Genomic DNA, 23,695 nt, shown 5'->3' with positions numbered 1-23,695 from the left:
GCATTTTTTTCTTGTTTCTTCATTTCCTTAAAAGTTAATTAACCAGTCCACCAGTAGATGAATGGATAATACAAATGTGTCATTTACATATAACTGAATATTACCTTTAAAAGGAAATAAAGTTCTCATATGTACTATAAGATGGATGAACCTTAAAAACATCCCGCTAAGGGGGGCGCCTGGGTGGCTCAGTGGGTTAAAGCCTCTGCCTTCAGCTCAGGTCATGATTTCAGGGTCCTGGGATCGAGCCCCACGTAGGACTCTCCACTCAGCAGGGAGCCTGCTTCCTCCTCTCTCTCTGCCTGCCTCTCTGCCTACTTGTGATCCCTGTCAAGTAAATAAATTAAAAAAAAAAAAAAATCCTGCTAAGTCAGATAAGCCAGACACAAAATGACAAACATTCTATGATTCCAATTATAAGAAACTTAGAACAGGAAAATTCAGAGACAGAAAGTAGATTAAAGTTACCAGGGGCTGGGGGTGCCTGGGTGACTCAGTCGGTTAAGCAGAGGACTCTTGGTTTCAGCTCAGATCATGATATCAGGGTCATGAGATCAAGCCCCACATTGGGCTCTAGGCTGAGCATGGAGCCTGCTTAAAATTCTCTCTCTTCCTCTCCCTCTCCCCCTCTGTCCCCACTCCTGTGCTCCCCCTCACTCTCTCTCTCTCAAATAAATAAATGAGTGATGCTTGAGCACCTCTGTCAGTTGAGCATCTGACTCGGCTTCAGCTTGGGTCATGATCTCAGAATTGTGGGATCGAACCCCACAGTGGGCTCCACACTTAGCATGGAGTCCCTGGGGATTCTCTCTCCTTCTCCTTCAGCCCCTTCTCTGTTCTAAATAAAGAAATAAATAAATATCTTAAGAAAAAAGAAGAAGTTACCAGGCGCTGCAGGAAGGAGAGATTAGGGAGCTATTGTTTAACGGAGTTTCTGTTGGGGTGATGAAAAAGTTTTGGAAGTAGCGGTGATAGCTGCACAACACTGATAACATAATTAATGTCAATGAAATATACATAGAAATAGTTAAAATAGCAAATTTTGTTATACGTATTTTACCACCGTCATTTAGTTACTGTAATACATGCAAAACCGTTGGATTATACACTTTATATGGCTGAATTCTTTTTGTTTTAAACTTTTTATTTATTTATTTTATTTTTTTATTAAGATATAATGTATTATTTGCTTCAGGGGAATATGAATGAATTTTATGATATATATGTTTACATCCCAAGAAACCTGTTTTTGTTTGGTTGGTTTTTTAAAGATTTTATTTATCTATCTGACAGAGAGAGACACAGTGAGAGAGGGAACACAGCAGGAGGAGTGGGAGAGGGAAAAGCAGGCTTCCTGCCCAGCAGGGAGCCGGATGCAGGACTGGATCCCAGGACCCTGGGATCATGACCTGAGCAGAAAGGATGAAGCGAGGGTGGTGAAAGCTTATGGGTAAGACTCTTATATTTATGTAAGGTAGAATAATATTAACTGAAAGCAGACTGGAAACAGTTAAGGAGGTCTGTTGTAACACTTGGAGCAATCACTAAAGTACATACATACAAACATACATACATAAAACATAGCTCACAACCAAACAACAAAAAAGTAAACAAAAATAATGGAAAAAATCTGTTTCCAAAGCAACCCAGGTTCATGGGAGTCAGACTTGTTCTGGAAGGTACCCTTCTCCTGAATCACATCCTTCAATTGTTCAGGAAACACTGAAGTAGAATCCATCATGGTGGAGCCTCCTGCCAGAGCTCACTGGTACCACACATGGGTTATAGATGCTCTGCAAAACATTCATCCCCTCAGCCTTGGCAATAGCAAAAGGCGATGGGGGGTGGGGGTGGGGTAGGGGTGGCCAAGACACACAGGTAGGTCGCCTCTGGCCTCAAGTAGCCTCATCTGGCACTCCCCAGAAAGTGGCCTCAGAGCTGAGAAGAATCCAGGGGCATGCCACACGCTTCCTGAAGGCAGCGGTCTCCAGGAGCTAGGCCTCACCCCCTGCTAATGTGCACTCCTATAGCCAAAGGAGGAGCTCTACTCCTGGCCCGCTGCAGGGCACACAGTCTTGGTAAAGCAGATACCTGTCGCAGCAAGCAAAGGGCTCTGGTAGCTGCTGGGGAAAGAATTTCACGTTCCAGGTATCCAGAGAATGCAGGGTACAAGCACACAGCCCAGGGCGCCACTGAGCTATGAGGGTCAGCTGTCGGGGCTGGACATTCCTCAGAGATACACTCCAAGCCGAGGTCCTCAATCTCTGTTTCCGTACACATGAGCCACTTCTCCCTACTCCCCACTTCTCCCTACTCCCTACTAAAATGGCTTACGTGCCATTTTAGTAGTGCCCAAGTGACCTGCAAGTGATTGTTCAAGCCGTGTATGCAGTTGGGATGCAGAAATTCTACTGGATTAAAAATCTATCACCATCGTAAGAAAGTTTAATTAACGTACTTGATAAAAATAAGGGAAGAACGGCCACATTTGTAAATATAATTTAAGCCGTGCTAAAATGACTTAAAGTTTTTACATGTTTTATCACTTAATTGTGGAAGCACATGTTTCTGTTTAGTGACTGTCATAACTGAAGAGATCATGATTCTAAAGCCTTGATTAGGAAATGGGTGTAACCATTTCAAATAAAATATGAAATTAAAATGTTATGTTTATGCTAGCAAGATCAAGCTTCACATTTAAAGTTTTGGAAAGATCTTATTTGGAAGATTTATACAAATCTTACACCTAATATCTTCCCTAATACTTTTTCATTTCTTTTCCATAATTATAAAAACTATATTATAGTAATTATAAGAATATATAACAGATTATTTTTTCACCGAACCCTATGGAGACACAAATCCCCTTCATTTCTCTCAATATGCTGTTCAAATGACATCTTCTATGTTTGTCAAGATGTGACAAAAGTCAGGGCGCCTGGGTGGCTCAGTAGATTAAGCATCTGCCTTCAGCTCAGGTCATGATATCAGGGTCTGGGGTAGAGCCCTGCATCGGGCTCCCTGCTCAATGGGAAGTCTGCTTCTCCCTCTCCCTCTCCCACTTCCGTTTCCTCTGCTTGTGGTCTCTTGCGCGCGTTCTCTCTCTCTCTCTCTCTTAAAAATAAATAAACCTAAAAAACAATAACAACGTGTGACAAAAGTCAGGAACCAGCCTAGAACCAGGCTCAGGCTGAAACCCACCATAGCCTATCTGTTACCAGTAGGGGGAGCTCTTGAGAAGGGACAAAGAAAAGTTCACACACAGGAAGGCAGGTCAGGAGATAGAGAGGAAACCAAGATCGTGTGAAATTTTTTATGATAACGTTTTTCCAGTAATAACAATAATGTATTTCCAAAGCAAAACAAAGTTTACATATCAACACGCATGCACTATGAAAGCAGTGGCACACTGCAGCTAGCTTGGACATGACAAGGAGGGCGCCTTGAGCTGGGTTTTCTGTCCCTGATGACCAAAGGGGTTCTAAACGATCCATTCCTGGGGGATCTCATACCCTGGAGAGTACATATACCTGAAAGCTACACTCTCAGAGGGGCAGCTGCCATTAGTAAGAGGAATGCATTGCTTAAATCAGGGGTCATCAAAATTTATATTAAAAGTGCCAGACTGTAAACATTTTAGGCTTCCTGAGTCACATGGTCCTTGTTGCGAATATTCCCCCTTTGCCCTTCTAGCAAGAGGGGAGCCATACATAATCTATAAAAGCATGGGTGTGGCTGTGTTCCAAGAAAACTATGAACCCCAAAATTTTAATTGTGTATAATTTGCACATATTCACCTAATACTATTCTTCCTTTGACTTTTTTAAAACATTTAAAAATATAAAGCCCATTCTTAGCTCACAAGCTGTACAAGCAGTGAGCAGTATCTGCCCCACAAGCTGTAATTTGCCAACTCCTGGCTTAGATGAGGTCATGGTCCTCTATTCCCCCCCACCTCCCACAGACCACCTCCCCTACCCCCTCACTCCATCTCCCCCAACCCCGCCCTGGGCAGGAAAGGTAATAAGACTTCCCGATTTCAACTGCAAGAGAAGCAAAGTGGGAGGGACTTTCTAGGTTTTCTCCAAAGCTAACTACGATTGGAAAGGGGACTAGCCCAATGGGAACAGTAAAGATACACCTTGCCCATCTTCTCAACTCCACGTGTGTCTGTGATTGTGACTAACGTTGTGTTCTTTGTGCTAAAAGATGCTTCCTACCATGCCCCTCTAGATTCTGTAAGGTTTAGAGATAAGATTCTACTTCTTTCTTAGTCTTGAGTGTTCTTGCACAATGATCTCTGTCACAATCTCTCCACTGCCATTGGAGTGAAAGACTTTCTTGGCTAATGGGCACTAGAAATTCTCTGACATGGTGAGATAGTCTTCAAGCAGAAGTGGGGACAAGTCTTGGGGTCGGTGGAAATGAGAGGAACACGTTTCTTCCCTCCTTAGAATTAGACTATGGGTCCTGAAGAAGGAAAATTATCAACTTATACAGGCCTTTCTGACACAGTCCTGGGGTCTTTGGGGAATGCAGAACTTTCACTTGATCAGAATTTTCAAAAGAACCAGGGGAGGAACAAGGGCAAGCATATTTCACAAACATAGGGCTGCTAGATTTGGAAAATAAAAACTATGCCCAGTTAAATCTGAATTTCAGCTAAGCAGCAAACCATTTTTTAGTGTAAGTATGTCCCAAATATTGTATCCTGGGTTCTATCTGGCCATCCCATGGGTTGTGGGAGGGAAAGAGCTACATTCTCCAGCACTGTCTGCCAAGAGGGGATTGTGACTTCTGAGAAGCCCCACATGGCTGCCAGGAGCTTCTGTGTATTCATTAATCATCCCTTTGTAGTTCTGATCTCTTATGCTGTGGGGCACTTTTCTAACCTTCATTTGGAAAGAACAGCATGTTACTATGAGTCTCTCATACCATGTGTATAAGAGCTTGTGGTCCCCGATTCCTTAAGAGATCATGGAAGACAAGTCTGTGATATTAAACTCCACCTATTCCCTCCAATCTTTCTGGCTCTCTGGCCTCTTCCCTCCTCTATCCTCTCCCGTCCTGCATGCAAGTGTCTGTGCACCTGTGAGAGAGAGAGAGAGAGAGAGAGAGAGAATGTGTGTGTGTGTGTGTGTGTGTGTGTGTGTATTCTGGGTCCAGTCTTAATGAGTTCCTGCTTAAATCCCTTCTCAGATAAAGACTTGAGGAACCTCAAAGGACTACTTAATTCCATATTGGGTACCAAAGAACACTGATTTCTTTCCATTGACCAAAACAAGGATCTTCTTTCCTCCAGCTCTGAACTCGCTATTCCCAAACTATAAATGTTCAATTACTTCAATTACAGCAAATGCACATTTTCCTTCCTCCATGCTATATATTTTCTGTGGTTTGCATTATCGTTAGCTAAATACACGTGGACACTCTATTTACCTCCAGACACGTCTCTCAGACCTTTGTGTGACTTTTTGCCCTCTAGGAGCAGCCCAGATAAATCACTCCTTAGGCACTTAGCACACAAGGAGGAGAAGATTCCAATTTTCCAGAGAGGGCCATTTGTTTAATTTATTTCACTGCTAGGGAGTTGTGGAAATGGTGCTGATGTAGACTGGGAAAGAACACCATCGAGCCCTTCAGGTTTTAGTCTCTGATAGGACAGTCCAAATGTTCTCACCAGCTTCTCTTATGAAAAGGTTTGAAAATGCCTTCTCTTCCTTCAACTGCATGGTAAATTAATGAGTGAGTTCATTGCATTGTTATTATGTATACCTTACACCTACATTATAAATATTCTTGGCATTTATTCATTTGTTAATAAAAAATTTTTAATGAAAAATCCACTCCCATACACAAAAAGAAATAAAATGCCTTAACCTTTATGCCAACTGGAAAAGCTATCACTTTGCAGAAAGCAAGTCAGGGTGTAAGATTCTTCACAGGTGGTTAAATTTATCATATATCCAAGAGACAGATCATTGCACTAGGAAATTGAAAACCTGGGTTCTAATCCCAGCTCTGTTGGTGGATAAGGCCATTAGTCATTAAGCTCCTCAAGGACAGGAATTCTTTCCTGCCCCTATTTTCTTCTAGTTAATTTTTAACAGATAAATTATGTATGATCTGTTTGCCTAAAATATATAATATTACAAATATAGATGAAGTCCCCTTGGACCTCCTCAGAGGTTTCCCCATCACAAACCAAGAGATAACCACTATTATAATCTGATATGTATCTTTTCCAGGCTATTCGCCTACACTACAGAAATTGTGTAGTATTGATTTTGGTGGGGATGAGGTCGTTTTTTTCTTCACATAAATGGTCATAGAGTACATACAACTCTGAAAACTGCTCTTTTCACTCTACAGGATATTTCTGAGATCAATCCATGTTGATGTGGATAGCTCTAATACATTCTTCTGAATTTCTGTGTAATGTTTCAGCATATAAACATACCATGTCCTGTCTATCCACTCCAGGGATGGCTAGGTTGTTTCCAATTGTTCTTGATACAAATAATTTTCATAGATACTGTCAAATTGCCCTCCAAAGTCAGAGCTCATTTTACCATTCCCACCAGAAGTATAGGAAAGCAGACCTCTTCCCACAACTCGATAATACTCGATATTAATAAACTTAATCATTGTCACACTAGCAGGTAAAAATAAAATCATATCTTGTGGTGATTTTAATTTGCATTTCCTCACTAGCTTAGTGAGGGTGAACATCTTATCAAATGTGTTCTTTAAGATTTATTTATTTTAGGGAAGAGGTAAGATTGCAGAGGAGTAGCAGACTGAAATGACATCAGGTCGCAGGAGTTCAGCTAGATAGTTATCAAACCATTCTGAACACCTACAAACTCAACAGGAGATCAAAGAGAAGAAGAGCAGCAATTCTAGGAACAGAAAATCAACCACTTTCTGAAAGGAGGATCTGTGGAGAAGTGAGTCCGAGGCAACGGGAAGATAGACTGTGGAGGTTGGGGCCAGCTCCCGGAAAGTGCTGGAGCAACGGAACACAAAATTAGAACTTTTAAAAGTCTGCTCCACTGAGAGGCATCGCTCCAGAGGCTAAGCAGGGATGGAGCTTTCATGGGAACAGTGTGGTCTCAGGACCCATGCGGTCACTGAAAGATCGTGGGTGTCTGAGTATGGCAGAGTTCCCAGGTATCAGAAGGGGGAAAGTTGAGTGCAGAGACAGAGCCAAGGAATAAGCTCTCAGCTCAGGGTTACCTTAAACCATGATCCGCGACACAGTCAGGCCACTGCTCTTTGGGAGATCCCACAAGTGGCAGATCCCACAAGTGGCAGATCTGGGGAGACTTACCCTCCTCCTCTGGAGGCAGGAATCAGCTGGATTTGGAGACTCCAAATGGGGCCATGCGTCAGAGACAGAAATACTCGGTCACAGGCTGGGTGAGCCCAGAGCATGGGGGAGACCAGGGAGACAGGAGCGATTGAGTGCTATTTTCTGAGGGCACACTGCGAGAGGGACCCTGAGCTCTCGGCTCCTCCAGGCTGGAGACTGGGAGGCTGCCATTTTCATTCCCATCCTCCAGAGCTCTATGGAAAGCATTCAGGGAACAAAACCTCCTGAAAGGAAACCGGAGCTGATTTCTTAGCCTGGACCCTGGCTGGTGCAATTCTGCCTCAGGCAAAGCCATTTGAGAATCACTGCAAAAGGCCCCTCCCCCAAAAGATCAGCAAGAACTTCCAGCCAAGACCAAGCTCACCGATCAAGGAAAACAGTGGAATTCCAGAGGAGGGGAAAGCAATGTATAGAATTCATGGCTTTCTCACCATGATCCTTTAGTCTTGAAAAATTAAATAAAAGTTTTTAATTTTATTTTTTTCTTATTCTAATTTTTTAACTTTTCCTCCCCCTCTTTTAATGTTTTTTAACTAGTTTATCTTAACAATACCTTTCTTTAAAAAAACTTTTTAAACCTTCATTATTATAGTCATATTTTATCCTTCATTGTATTTAACCTTACTTTTTGTATACATATAGGGGGGATTTTTTTCTAAAATATTTTGGGATACAATTTCTTCTAATAGATCAAAATATACCTTAAATCTAGCACAGGGCTTTGTTCTAATCTCCAGCCTGAGCACATTCCCTCCCCCCACCCGTTTTTTTTCATTCTTTTTCCAACTAGCTTTTCTTATCAAGTCCTTTCTTAGAATTTTTTTAAATTTTCATCTTTATAGTCATATTCCATCCCTTCATCATATTTACCCTTATTCTTGTATATATTTAAGTTTTTTTTCTTTAAATTTTGGGAGGTAGTTTCTTCTAAGAGACCAAAAGACACCCAAAATCAAGTGGGTGGATCTGTTCTATTCACCAGTCTAAGATATATATATATTTTTTTTTTTTTTCTTTTTATCCCCTTTCTTCTCCCACCAGTTTGGGGTCTCCTCTGATTTGGTTAGCATACATTTTTCTGAGGTCTTTGCCACCCTTTTAGTATTTTATTCCCTCATTCATATATTCTTATCTGGATAAAATGACAAGGTGGAAAAACTCACCACAAAAAAAGAACAAGAGGCAGTAGTGATGACTAGGGACCTAATCAATACAGACATTGGCAATATGTCAGATCTGGAGTTCAGAACGATGATTCTCAAGGTGCTAGCTGGGCTCGAAAAAGGCATGGAGGATATTAAAGAAACCCTTTCTGGAGAAATAAAAGAACTAAAACATAACCAAGCTGAAATCAAAAAAGGAATTAATGAGGTGCAATCAAGAACGGAGGCTCTTAGTGCTGGGATTAATGAGACAGAAAAGAGAATTAGTGATATAGAAGACCAATGACAGAGAATAAAAAAGCTGAACAAAAGAGAGACAAACAACTACTGGACCATGAGGGGAGAATTCGAGAAATAAGTGATTCCATAAGACAAAACAATATTAGAATAATTGGGATTCCAGAAGAAGAAAGAGAGAGGGGGGCCGAAGGTACATTGGAGCAAATTATAATAGAGAATTTCCCTGATATGGCAAAGGGAACAAACATCAAATTCCAGGACGCACAGAAACCCCCCTCAAAATCAATAAAAATAGGTCCACACCCCATCATCTAATAGTAAAACTGACAAGTCTTAGTGACAAAGAGAAAATCCTGAAAGAAGCCTGGGACAAGAAGTCTGTAACATAAAATGGTAGAAATATTTGGCTGGCAGCAGACTTATCCACAGAGACCTGGCAGGCCAGAAAGAACTGGCATGATATATTCAGAGCACTAAATGAGAAAAATATGCAGCCAAGAACACTATATCCAGCTAGGCTACCATTGAAAATAGAAGGAAAGATAAAAAGCTTCCAGGACAAACAAAAATTAAAAGAATTTGCAAGCACTAAACCATCCCTACAGGAAATATTGAAAGGGGTCCTCTAAGCAAAGAGAGAGCCTAAAAGTAGTAGACCAGAAAGGAACAGAGACAATATACAGTAACAGTCATCTTACAGGCAATACAATGGCACTAAATTCATATCTTTCAATACTTACCCTGAACGTAAAAGGGATAAATACCCCAATCAAAAGACACAAGGTATCAGAATGAATTAAAAAATAAAAATCAGTATGCTGTCTGCAAGAAACTCATTTTAAACCCAAAGACACCTCCAGATTTAAAGTGAGGTAGTGGAAAACAATTTACCATGCTGAGGGACATCAAAAGAAAGCTGGGGTGGCAATCCTTATATCACATAAATTAGATTTTAAGTCAAAGACTATAATAAGAGATGAGGAAGGACACTATATCATACTCAAAGGGTCTGTCAAAAAGATCTAACAATTTTAAATATCTATGTCCCTAACATGGGAGCAGCCAACTATATAAACCAATTAATAACAAAATCAAAGAACCACATTGACAATAATACAATAATAGTAGGGGACTTTAACATTCCCCCTCACTGAAATGGACAGATCATCCAAGCAAAAGATCAACAAGGAAATAAAGGCCTTAAATGACACACTGGACCAGATGGACATCGCAGATATATTCAGAACTTTCCATCCTAAAGCAACAGAATATACATTCTTCTCCAGTGCATAAGGAACATTTTCCAGAGCAGATCACATCCTGGGTCACAAATCAGGTCTCAACTGGTACCAAAAAATTGGGATCATTCCCTGCATATTTTCAGACCACAATGCTCTGAAGCCAGAACTCAATCACAAGAGGAAAGCTGGGAAGAACCCAAATACATGGAGGCTAAAGAGCATCCTACTAGGGGCGCCTGGGTGACTCAGTGGGTTAGGCCTCTGCCTTCGGCTCAGGTCATGATCCCGGGGTCCTGGGATTGAGCCCCGCGTCGGGCTCTCTGCTCAGCAGAGAGCCTGCTTCCCTTCCTCTCTCTCTGCCTTCCACTCTCTCTGCCTGCCTCTCGGCCTACTTGTGATCTCTCTCTGTCAAATAAATAAATAAAATTTTTTTAAAAAAAGAGCATCCTACTAAAGAATGAATGGGTCAACCATGAAATTAAAGAAGAACTGAAAAAATTCATGGAAACAAATGAAAATGAAAACACAATTGTTCAAAACCTGTGGGACACAGCAAGGGCAGTCCTGAGAGGAAAATATATAGTGATACAAGCCTTTCTCAAGAAACAAGAAAGGTCTCAAATACACAACATAACCCTACACCCTAAAGGAGCTGGAGGAAGAACAGCAAAGAAAGCCTAAACCCAGCAGGAGAAGAGAAATAATAAAGATCAGAGCAGAAATCAATGAAATAGAAACCAAAAGGACAGTAGAACAATTCAACGAAACTAGGAGCTGGTTCTTTGAAAGAATTAAAAAGATTGAAAAACCCCTGGCCAGACTGATCAAAAAGAAAAGAGAAAGGACCCAAATAAATAAAATCATGAATGAAAGAGGAGAGATCACAACCAACACCAAAGAAATACAAACGATTATAAGAACATATGATGAGCAACTATACGCCAGCAAATTGGACAATCTGGAAGACATGGAGGCATTCCTAGAAACAAATAAACTACCAAAACTGAACCAGGAAGAAATAGAAAACCTAAACAGACTGATAACCAGTAAGGAGATTGAAGCAGTCATCAAAAATCTCCCAACAAACAAGAGTCCAGGGTCAGATGGTTCCCCAGGGAATTCTACCAAATATTTAAAGAAGAATTAATTCCTATTCTCCTGAAACTGTTCCAAAAAATAGAAATGGAAGGAAAACTGTCCAACTCATTTTATGAGGGCAGCATTACCTGGATCCCAAAACCAGACAAAGACCCCATCAAAAAAGAGAATTACAGACTAATATCCTTGATGAACACCGATGCAAAAATTCTCACCAAAATACTAGCCAAGAGGATCCAACAGTACATCAAAAGGATTATTCACCACAACCAAGTGGGATTTATTCCTGGGCTGCAAGTTTGGTTCAATATCCGCAAATCAATCAATGTGATACAATACATTAATAAAAGAAAGAACAAAAACTATACAATACTCTCCATAGATGCTGAAAAAGCATTTGACAAAGTACAGCATCCTTTCTTGATCAAAACTCTTCAAAGGGTAGGGATAGAGGGTACATACCTCAGTATCATCAAAGCCATCTATGAAAAACGCACAGCGAATATCATTCTCAATGGAGAAAATCTGAGAGCTTTTCCGCTAAGGTCAGGAACATGGCAGGGATATCCATTATTACCACTGCTATTCAACATAGTACTAGAAGTCCTGGCCTCAGCAATCAGACAACAAAAAGAATTTAAAGGCATCTGAATCAGCAAAGAAGAAGTCAAACTCTCACTCTTTGCAGATGATTTGGTACTTTATGTGGAAAACCCGAAAGACTTCACTCCAAATCTGCTAGAACTTGTACAGGAAATCAGTAAAGTGTCAGGATATAAAATCAATGCATAGAAATCAGTTGCATTTCTATACACCAACAAAAAGACAGAAGAAAGAGAAATCAAGGAGTCTATCCCATTTACAATTGTACCCAAAACCTTAAGATACCCAGGAAGAAACCTAACCAAAGAGGCAAAGAATCTGTACTCAGAAAACTATAAAGTACTCATGAAAGAAAACAAGGAGTACACAAAGAAATGGAAAAACATTCCATGCTCATGGATTGGAAGAACAAATATTGTGAAAATGTCTATGCTACCTAAAGCAATCTACACATTTAATGCAATCCCTACCAAAATATCTTTTTTTTTTCAAAGAAATGGAACAAATAATCCTAAAATTTATATGGAACCATAAAAGACCTCAAATAGCCAGGGGAAGTTTGAAAAAGAAAGCCAAAGTTGGTGGCATCACAATTCCAGACTTCAAGCTCTATTACAAAGCTGTCATCATCAAGACGGTATGGTACTGGCACAAAAACAGACACATAGGTCAATGGAACAGAATAGAAAGCCCAGAAATAGACCCTCAACTCTGGTCAACTAATCTTTGACAAAACAGGAAAGAATGTCCAATGGAAAAAGGATAGTCTCTTCAACAAATGGTGTTGGGAAAATTGGACAGCCACATGCAAAAGAACGAAACAGGACAATTTCCTTACACCACACACAAAAATAAACTCAAAGTGGATGAAAGACCTCAATGTGAGACAGGAATCCACCAAAATCCTAGAGGAGAACACAGGCAGCAACCTCTTTAACCTCAGTAGCAGCAACTTCTTCCTAGAAACATCGTCAAAGGCAAGGAAAACAAGGGCAAAAATGAACTAGTGGGATTTCATCAAGATCAAAAGCTTTTGCACAGCAAAGGAAACAGTCAACAAAACCAAAAGACAACCAACAGAATGGGAGAAGATATTTGCCAATGACATATCAGATAAAGGGCTAGTATCCAAATCTATAAAGAACTTATCAAAGTCAACACCCAGAGAACAAATAATCCAATCAAGAAATGGGCAGAGGACATGAACAGACATTTCTGCAAAGAAGACATCCAGATGGCCAACAGACACAGGAGAAAGTGCTCCACATCACTCACCATCAGGGAAATACAAATCAAAACCACAATGAGATACCACCTCACACCAGTCAGAATGGCTAAAATTAACAAGTCAGGAAACGACAGATACTGGTGAGGATGCGGAGAAAGGGGAACCCTCCCATACTGTTGGTGGGAATGCAAGCTGGTGCAGCCACTCTGGAAAACAGCATGGAGGTTCCTCAGAAAGTTGAAAATAGAGCTACCTTATGACCCAGCAATTGTACTACTGGGTATTTACCCTAAAGATACAAATGTAGTGATCCGAAGGGGCATGTGCACCCGAATGTTTATAGCAGCATGTCCACAATAGCCAAACTATGGAAAGAGCCTGGATGTCCATCAACAGATAAAGGGATAAAGAAGATGCGATATATACAGATTACTCTGTAGCCATCCAAAGAAATGCAATCTTGCCATTTGCAATGAGGTGGATGTAACTAGAGGGTATTATGCTGAGCGAAATAAATCAATCAGAAAAAGACAATTATCATATGATCTCCCTGATACGAGGAATTTAAGAGGCAGAGTGGGGGGTTTCAGGGGTAGGGAAGGAAATAATGAAACAAGATGAGATCAGGAGGGAGACAAACCATAAGAGACTCTTAATCTCACCAAACAAACTGAGGGTTGCTGAGGGAAGGAGGGTATGGAGGGGGTGGTTGGGTTACAGACATTGGGGAGGGTATGTGCTATGGTAGTGAAGTGTGTAAGCCTGACAATTCACGGACCTGTACCCCTGGGGCAAATAATACATTATATCTTAATAAAAATAATTAATAAACAAAAAAATATTTATTTATTTTAGAGAGAGAGAATGTGAGGAGGGAGAAGGGCAGAGCGAGAGGGAGAGAATCCTCAAGCAGACTCCCCACTGAGCAGAGAGCTCGAAGCAGAGCTCGATCCAAGGATTCATGACCTCAGCTGAAATCAAGAAACTGACGCTCAACCAACTGAACCACCCAGGTGCCCCTCACCAAACGTTCTTTAACCTTTTCTGTTTTCCTTCTCTGTGACTCCCATGTCTATATCATTTACTCATTTGTCTGTTGGTTTACTTGTCCTTTACCTGTGGATTTGTAGGGTTCTTTATAAATTGTGGATACTAATTCTTTTTGTTATACATGTTGGTTGTGTTCACCTCTGGAGACTCCCACAGGCAGCCGAGCGTCTGGCTCTTCATAAGAGGTGGTAATGATTTGTTGACTACATGAATAAATAAATGTTGCCTGAACACACCACATATTGGACAATCACTCTGGCTCACAACGGGGCTATGGTATTTTCATTACAGTTGACCCTTGAGCAACACAGGTTTGAAATGCGGGTCCACTTATACACAGATCGTTTTTGATAAGTACAGCATGGTACTAAATGTATTTTCTCTTCCTTACACTTTTCTTCATAACATTTTCTTCTCTCCAGCTTACTTTATCATAAGAATACAGTATATAATACACGTAACATACAAAATATGGGTTACTCAACTATTTGTGTTCTCAGTAAGGCAGCCAGTCAACACTAGGCTAGTCATAGTTAAGTTTGGAGGGAGTCAAAATTTATACACTTACTTTTCTACTGGGCAGGCATTAGCACACCCCCGATCCCCACATTATTCAAGGGTCATTTGTATTTAGTTATGAAGACCACAAAAGTAGGTACATTAAATATGAACCAGTGAATGCTAGGCCCTACTCATTTCTGAATCCCCAATTCTTTGGGCAAGACCTTCTACAGAATAGCCATTCCATAAAGGTTGAATGAATTAAAAACCAGAATGGAGAAATCAAAAGAGTATCCTCCCTGTCCTCCCTGAGAAACCAAATTTTCCATCCCATAATAAACTAAGTTTTTTAAGAGTTGTAATAAAGGCTGGCATACAGCTGGTACAGAAAAACATTCTATCTCCACTTGGCTCCAAATCTCCTGATCTCCCCTGCAAAAATGGGAAATTAGAGCCAGAGTGGATACCTCATAAGAAAAGTAAATAAAAACAAAATGAACACTCTGGGCCACTTGACTCATGGAATTCAAGTTAAAATCTGATCATTTCATCTACTCTTTTCTTCCACTGGGGACCAGGGAAAGGGCTGGGGGGTCAGGCAGCTTCTCCCCTTGCCCAGCTCTTCCTCCTTCTCTTCTTCCCGCATCCTTATCTCTCTGCTTAAAGGTGCTCCTGTTTTGTGGGGTTTTTTTTTTCTTTCCAGATTATTGTTCTTTTCTACATGGCATTGATCCCTGGATTTTCCTGGATTGTCATGATTTCTGTTGAAAGACTCTCACAGCAGAAACACCACCCACATTTATATACATATAAATGTGTTTCTTTTCTTCTGCTTTCTTGCTCCAACAGGGTTCTGTGGAGCTATTTGGCTTAATTATTTCTGGCACTTTGCCCATCAAAATGTGCAATCCTTCAAAGGGATAGAAATGACAATGAATCTGCCTCCTCCCAAGCAAATGAGATTTTCATTTGAATCCTGTTGTCTTGGAAACAAGTGAGTTTCATTGAACATACACCTACCATAATGGTTAAAATATCAACTAGAGGCATGACTCCCACACAATCCATTCTCTGTCTTGCTCAACTCACAAGTTGGTTGGCTGCTGGAGTGGAAACAGACTGAGAGTCAAGACATCAACATGCTAACAGTATCTCTGAACCTATCCACATGGTTCTAGGCAAGTCGTAAAACCTTTTTGAGACTTTATTCCTTTTGAAAAAAATGGGAATAATACTACCTTGTCCTTGTATCTCAGACATATTGTGAAGATTGAAAGAGAAAAGAAATTTGAAAGTACTTTGAAAACTAGCAAGGCATCCCCTAGTTCAGCCATACTGGGATTAAAAGTAACAGGTCAATCATCAGGGAAATGTAAATCAATGCTACAGTAAGGTATCACCTCACACCAGTCAGAATAACTAAAATCAACAACACGAGAAATAACGGTGTTGGGAAGGATGTTGAGAAAGGGAACCCTCTTATAGTGTTGGTGGGAATGCGAACTGGGGCAGCCACTCTGGAAACAGTATGGAGGTTCCTCAAAAAGTTGAAAATAGGAGCGCCTGAGTGCCTCAGCCAGTAGAGGATTTGACTCTTAATTTCAGGGTTGTGAGTTCAAGCCCCATAATGGGCATAGAGTTTACTTAAAAAAAATAAAAAGATTAAAAATAGAACTACCCTACGACCTAGGAATTGCACTCATAGGTACTTACCCAAAGAATACAAAAATACTAATTCAAAAAGACACATGCACCCCAGTGTTTACAGCAATATTACCTACAATAGCCAAATTATGGAAACAGCCCAAATATCCACTGACTGGTGAGTGAATAAAGAAAATGTGGTGTACACACATACATGCACATACATATACAATGGAATATTACTCAGCCATAAAAAAGAATGAAATCTTGCCATTTGCAATATATGGGTGGAGTTAGAGAGTATATTATGCTAAGTGAAATAAGTCAGTCAGAGAAAGACAAACACCACATGATTTCACTCATATATAGAATTTAAGAAACAAAACAAATGAGCATAGGGAAAAAAAAGAGAGTGAGAGAGAGAGGCAAACCAAGAAACAGACTCCCAAGCTATAGAGAACAGACTGATGGTTACTGGGGAGAGGTGGGTGGGGGTTTGGGTTAAATAAGTGATGGGGATTAGGGAGTGCCCTTGTTGTGATGAGCACTGGGTGATGTATGGAAGTACTGAATCATTATTTTGTACATCTAATACTAACGTCACACTGTATGTCGACTGAAATTTAAACAAAAACTTATAAAAAAAATAAGAGAGATAAAAAATACATAAAGTACCTACTGAGACTTTGACTACTTCTAGATCTCATTAGCAGAGCCTAGAGCTTTCTAGGAGCCAAAAGAGCACCCTGAGAATCAGATTCAGATTCCTAGGAAACTCCAGTTTAGATCACTCACATCTGAAAGGGGATGTGATGTACCAGACTTCTCCACATCTAAACACTTTCTTGGAGCACCTTGAACAAGAAACCAACCCAGTACCATGAAAAATGTGGTATCAAAGACCACATTTATGTCTCCTACACACATTTAAGATGTGTGTGATCTTGGGTTAATCACATAACCTCTTTGGCTTTCAGTTTCATCATCTGAACAATAGGAGATTTATGCTTCTGTATTTACTCTCCCACAACTATTGAGGTTGTCAAATAATATCTGTAACAAACTTTTTTAGTTGTAAAGCAGTATATTAACATCAGTTATTAAATCAGAAAGGCAATAGGGGCAGATCCTGGCTTTGCCCCTTCGTGGATAGTGACACTTAACAAATTAACTTAAATACCCTGTGCCTCCATTACACTTATTCATAGGGTTGTTTTATTTTTTTTTAAATGTAAAAGAGGATATTATTATAAGTATAATGAGGGAACATTACATGCTATGAGAGTCTATAATGGTTCTAATTTCTCCTTTCCTGTATATGTTATATCCACTATAGTAATAGAGATATACACACATATATACATATGTACATATTTGTTCATAGTAAATTTTATACTTCCATTTTCTTGTAAAACCTCTTCTTCAATATGATCAAATGGCTGATTATTCTTCCATTACCACAATGTATTTGCCCAGTACCTTATCATTGCACATTTAATTTATTTACAGTTCATAGGGTTGTTTTAAGAATTAAATGAGCCAGGGCACCTGGGTGGCTCAGTGGGTTAAGCGTCTGCCTTCGGCTTGGGTTATGATCTCAGGGTCCTGGGATTGAGTCCTGCGTCGGGCTCTCTGCTCAGTGGGGAGCCTGCTTCCCTCTCTCTCTCTGCCTGCCTCTCTGCCTACTTGTGATCTTTCTCTGTGTGTCAAATAAATAAATAAAATCTTCTAAAAAGTTAAAAAAAAAAAGAATTAAATGAGCCAATGCACTGAAAACGGTATATAAGAACATAATAAGCATTAGTAAATGTTAGCCATTATTTTTCATCTTGGTCTTTTGATATCTGCTCTATATTTGTTAAGGTCACCCCTCAAAAGTAGAAGGGATCCCCACCCAATGTTTGATTCCAGTATCAAAACTGATGACACCACAAACAGATATCACGGCATATAAAAAAGGCTTATTAATTAAGGATAATTGAGGTCTCTGGTGGAAGGCAGGGCAGGGCTCTCAAGCAGGTCCAAAACTGCTTTAGAGAAGAAGGAAAGGAAACTATTCTGGGTTTTTTGTGTGGTTGGAGTAATGAGGAGTCTGGTATATGTGTCCTCACATGGGACAGGTTGCTGTCTCCTGCCAGTGCCCATAGGAGAACTCACTTTCTTATCAGCCTGCCAAGAAGTGTGCCCCAAAGGAAAGAGGAAAGAGTAAGGCTTAAAATTTGTTAGAAGTTAAATATCAATATGTTCTTCGTTATAACATCATATGGGTGCCTCGCACTTCTTAAGCTTATAGCTAAGCATAAGGAAAACATCTTGTTAGCAGCCCCCTTTATCAAGTTTTAATAGTTCTTCAGCTAATACTCTTGGGTTTTTTTATGATAATTACACAGTCTGTAAATAATGAGAATTTTCTATTTTCTAATAGTTCTAATAGTTACATATCCTATTTATTTTTCTTATCTTAATGCATTGGCTAGAATATACAAAATTAAATAATAATAGTGACAGTGAACATTCTCACCTTGTTCCTGGCTTTAATTGGAAGGTCTTTAGTACTTTGCATTAAGAATCATCTTACTTACTGGTTTGAGATTGATTTTTTTCTACCATATTAAGAAAGTTTCCACCCATTCTCTTAGCATATTAGTAGATGTTATCAGAAATAAACATTAATCTGTATTAAATGCCTTTATGAAATATACCAGCATGAATTTACATTTTAACTATTTGTTATTATCTTGAATATAGGATTTTCCATAAATGAATGGAACATTTTTTTTAAGATTTTGTTTATTTAGGGGCACCTGGGTGGCTCAGTCATTAGGCATCTGCCTTCAGCTCAGGTCATGATCCCATGGTCCTGGGATCGAGCCCCACATCAGGCTCCCTGCTCAGCAGGAGGCCTGCTTCTCCCTCTCCCACTCCCCCTGCTTGTATTCCCTCTCTCTGTCAAATAAATAAATAAAATCTTTTTTAAAAAAGATTTTTAAGATTATTTGAGAGAAATAAATAAAATCTTTTTTAAAAAAGATTTTATTTATTTATTTGAGAGAGAGAGCAAGAGTGCACAGACACAAGCAGGGGGAGAGACAGAGGGAGAGAGAAAGGGATAAGCTCCACTGAGCAAGGAGCCTGATATGGGACTCAATCCCAGGCCCCTGGAACCATGACCTGAGCTGAAGGCAGATGTGTAACTGACTGAGCCACCCAGGTGCCCTGGAACATTTCTTCATTCAACTGATTATTATTGGACACAGAATATCAGAAATTTGGACTTTAATCTTAGTTGTATTTTACTCCCAGATCCAAAATTTAGGACCTTATTATAATATTCACAAGGACTAAAATTAAGGATAATTTTTTTCTATGTATCATATTTCAGGTGAGGGGAAAGCTAAAGGGACAACAGACATGTATTTTAAACCCTCATATAATCCATTGTGAGATTCAAATGAAAGTTTCCAATTTTTCATTTCTAATTATTCCAGGACTCACTTGAAAAATGTTCATTTAGATTTTTATAGCCTACATAAAAGACTTCTAAAAATCTTGCTCCTTCTCACTCCTCAGGTAATTTTATATGCTACCAGCAATTTGCATTATCTCTTTTGTTTAAAACAGAAGAGACCACTCTAGCCAACGTAAATGCCATGAATACAAACTGAGAAATGATACCACTTCCTGAAGGCCTGTTGAAGTCCTTAGTATGTGACAGATTCTTAAACAAAAAGTTTGCTAAAAAGCAAAACTCTCCAAAATCCTCAGCCTGGGTGTACTGAGGACAGAGATGGAGTGAGGGCTAATAAGAGACACAGATTTCCAGCACTGGGACACAGAGAATGAAAATGAGGCTCAGTGAAGTTTAGTAACTTGACCAATGTCACAAAGCTAGTAAATGGTGGCTCCAGATTTGGATCACAGAACTTGCTGATTATAAAATCATACAGGCTTTGTGCCAGGCTAAGATTAGAGATCATTGTCACAGACTTATTCAACTATTCCCTAAAGGAACACACATACTATCCTATTTAGGTTGTTTTCAGCTGAAAATAGCAAGATACCCCAGGTGCCAAGGCTTCAGCACAGAAGTCTAAGGTAAGGCAACTACAGCATTGGTTCATTGGCAGCTAAACATCATAGGTCTACCTGGGCTCCAGAAATAGTATCAAGCACCAAATCCTCACCCAGTAATGTCCAAAGCAGGAAAGAACTCTTCTCCCAGTTGTGATGCTTACTAGGTGAGAAAAACATTCAAAGTCCCCCAGCAGGCACCCCCTTATATCTCACTGGCCAGTCATCATTTTCTCCCTGGAGCTTGGAAGGGCCCCACCATTCCTGGGGCATATGGCCACACAGTACCTTAGCAAAATAGGGTTCATTGGCAGGAAAGGGGTAAAGTCACTGACAGCGTGCAGCTAACACTATTGCCACATTCACATCACCATCCTCATCCACAGAGACCCCAGGGGTTTGCCTTTGCCTCAGTTTCCCTGGACTTTGTATCCTGCTAATGTCTGAGATGAGAGTTTTCAGAGTAAAGAGAAAAGATGTCCAGTCCACTTCTCACCACCAATGGCAATGAGTCAACTATGTAATGAAGCAACAAGGAAACTAAATCAAAGGGACAGGATAACAATTATAAGCAAAGACCACTTCTTAAAAGAACTTACAGTAAGGACGCCTGGGTGGCTCAGTCAAGCAGCTGCCTTCAGCTCAGGTCACGGTTCAATGGTCCTGAGATCAAGTCCCATGTATGGCTCCTTGTTCAGTGGGGAGCCTGCTTCTTCCTCTGAGTGCTGCTCCCCCGCTTGTGTGCTTGCTCGCTCTCTCATTCTCTCTCTCTGAGAAAAATAAATAAATAAAATCTTTAAAAAAAAAAAAAAAGAATATTGCATGGAGCACCGGGTGTGGTGCATAAACAATGAATTCTGGAACACTGAAAAGAAATAAAATTAAATTAATTTTTTTAAAAAAGAAAAGAAATTACAGTAAAACAAAAGAACATAAGCTACCGGGGGTCCAAGAGGCTCTAAATCCAAATAAAGAACAGAATTTCTCACATAAATCAATGCAAGCTCTACAGCTTCAGGAAAGGCTGGGCAGGAAAACTATAGACTAAAACTATGCCTGCTAGGCATCATACCCAAGATAGAAAAAATGAACATAGGGAAAGAAAATAATAACAACAATAATAATAATAATATTTCGTCCATACTCAAATTTTATTCAATGAAATTCAATAGGCACTAAGTATCCACTAACCCTTTCAATGCCCCCAAGCAATATGCTGAGCTACACAGGAGTACCAGGCATGCATCAGACCAGGTTTCTGCCTTCAAGGAGCTTACGACGAAAAAATCACACACTTTTTTTTAAATTTGCTTTAAACAAATTGCTTTCCACACTTGATTTTGGTGAAATTTAATTTGGCTAAATGACTTTAGGGGGTCGATCTCCAGCAAAACTGTTTGCTGCCCATGTGAGCAACTACCTGTAGAATGTCATAAGTAATATACAATGAATACAAATAGGCTTTTGGGGTTGCTGAGAGGTGGGAGGAAAGAATTTCTGAAGGGGCATTTGAAAGGGTCTTGAGGAATGTGTACGAGTGTAACAGACTTAGAGGGGAAGGGAACAGTGTGCCATGGCCTGTATTGTGATAGAGAGTTCCAGCACTGGAAGAGATATCTATCCAGTTCCCTCATGGATACAAAAAAGTTTTTTAGGTCCTGCTCTCTTTTCAAAAACAACTGTTCTAGTTGGCCAGAAACAAGCACCAAATTAAACCAGCCATCTTTTTTTTCAGTGGTTCCAACCAGACCTCTGTTTGCCCTCCTGTTTGCCATCCTAGGTTTTTCCTACCTGCCACCGCTGTCAGCTAAGTCGAGAGAATATGAGCGGTGACTACAGGCATTCGAGAATGTTCCTCAGACTATCAATCCCTACCCAAACCTGTACAAAGGCACTACATTGGGAAGGCCTTATAATCCCCTCATTTTCCCAGTTTGAGGAAAGCCCTTCAGGATCCAAGCCTGGGATTCCTCCTCCCAATCTCTTGTGACAGTCATAAAACAACTCTCCCTTTATGGAGAAAACCGGTCCACTCTTGAAGTTATTCAGATAAAGTCTGCCTTCTCTGGCCTTTGATGGGAGGAGGATATGCAGCAACCAAATTCGATAGCCAGATGGCTAAGGTTCCTGAACGTCCAGGACTTAGTGGTGTTGCTCAACTGTATCCTTTTTTTTTCTCTAAATACTTTTTTTTTTTTCTCTTCCTCTGTTTCTCTCCGCGTTGGAGCCTCCACCCATGAAATTGAAAGATTTCTAGTAGAAATTCCTTTGTTGCATCAGCTTTGGAAATATGGATTACAGTATTCTGTGAAAAACATTTATTACCCTGAACTGTGACTCAGACATTGTTGCATTTCTGGGGTTATAGATTTTCTTTCAGCTAAACTAAGGCTCTAAGTCACAGTGACAGTTCTAATGTGTGTAATACCACAGTACCAGATTCTATTACACACATATTTTTGCTAGAGGTTTACGATGTTAAAAATATTTCTTCTTTTTTCCAATACCTTTCTGTACCTGTTGTGTAAATATATTAGAACCTATAACACCAAAGTCAATTTCCAGATGAAATGTGCATAACAACAGTAGTTTGTCCCTTAAAGAAAAAAAAAAAAAAGAAAGAAAAAGCGGGTGGGGGGAGGGGGGTGCTACATCCAAGCTAATGCTATTCAAGCACAATATTGAATTGTAATAAAAGATGAATGAGAGAAAGTGTGTGCCATTGTGAGGGATGGAGAAGGTTACAGAAAGCTGAGGCCGGGAAAGGATTTATCATGGGTGTTGCTGAAGGCATTGTGTTGAGAAATCCGCAGACTTATTTGCAAGTGTATTTTGTGGGAAAACAGAGCAGTCTACTGAGGAAAGAATTTCCAGAGATTATCTTTTATACAAGATTAAGATAAAACTTAAGAAATATGTGAGAGAAATCACAACTGATTCTCAAGGGAGTGGAACTTCCAATCCATCAGGGGGTCCCATCAATTCCATAAATGCAGGAAGAGGTCTTTGTTAAAGTACCCTCGGGACTGTAATTTTTCAAGGTAGGTGAGAAAAGGCGCACGTGGAAGAATGAAGTGGACTTCATTAGCACACTCTCTTGCAAAGCCTTAATCCATTAGAATCATGCCAACCAATCCTCCCACTTTTCTTTAACATCCAAATTTTATTTAACACTCACAGCCGTTCTCCTGGGTATTTAACCATCTTTCTCTTTCTCCTATAAGAATCCAGTGTGACGAATGCTTTCATAGGGGGAAAAAAAGCTGATGGCAGTCGACTAAGTCACCTGATGCAGAGAGTTTGAAAAGATCAGAGAGATTCAGAAATTCCTTCTATTGACTATGTTTTAACTTCTCGTACTTTTTTATCTTCCAATTAATCAATAACAAAAAAGCAAAATTAACCAAGTTGCACTTGACCTTCCCTTCCATAGCTCCTACACTCATGAGGAAGTAGTAAATGATAAAATGATCTCAAGGAG

The sequence above is a fragment of the Lontra canadensis genome, unplaced genomic scaffold (assembly GCF_010015895.1).
Source record: "Lontra canadensis isolate GAN:19392208 unplaced genomic scaffold, GSC_riverotter_1.0 scaffold42, whole genome shotgun sequence".
NCBI classification, from domain to species: Eukaryota; Metazoa; Chordata; class Mammalia; order Carnivora; family Mustelidae; genus Lontra; species Lontra canadensis.
This window is presented reverse-complemented; position numbering follows the sequence as displayed.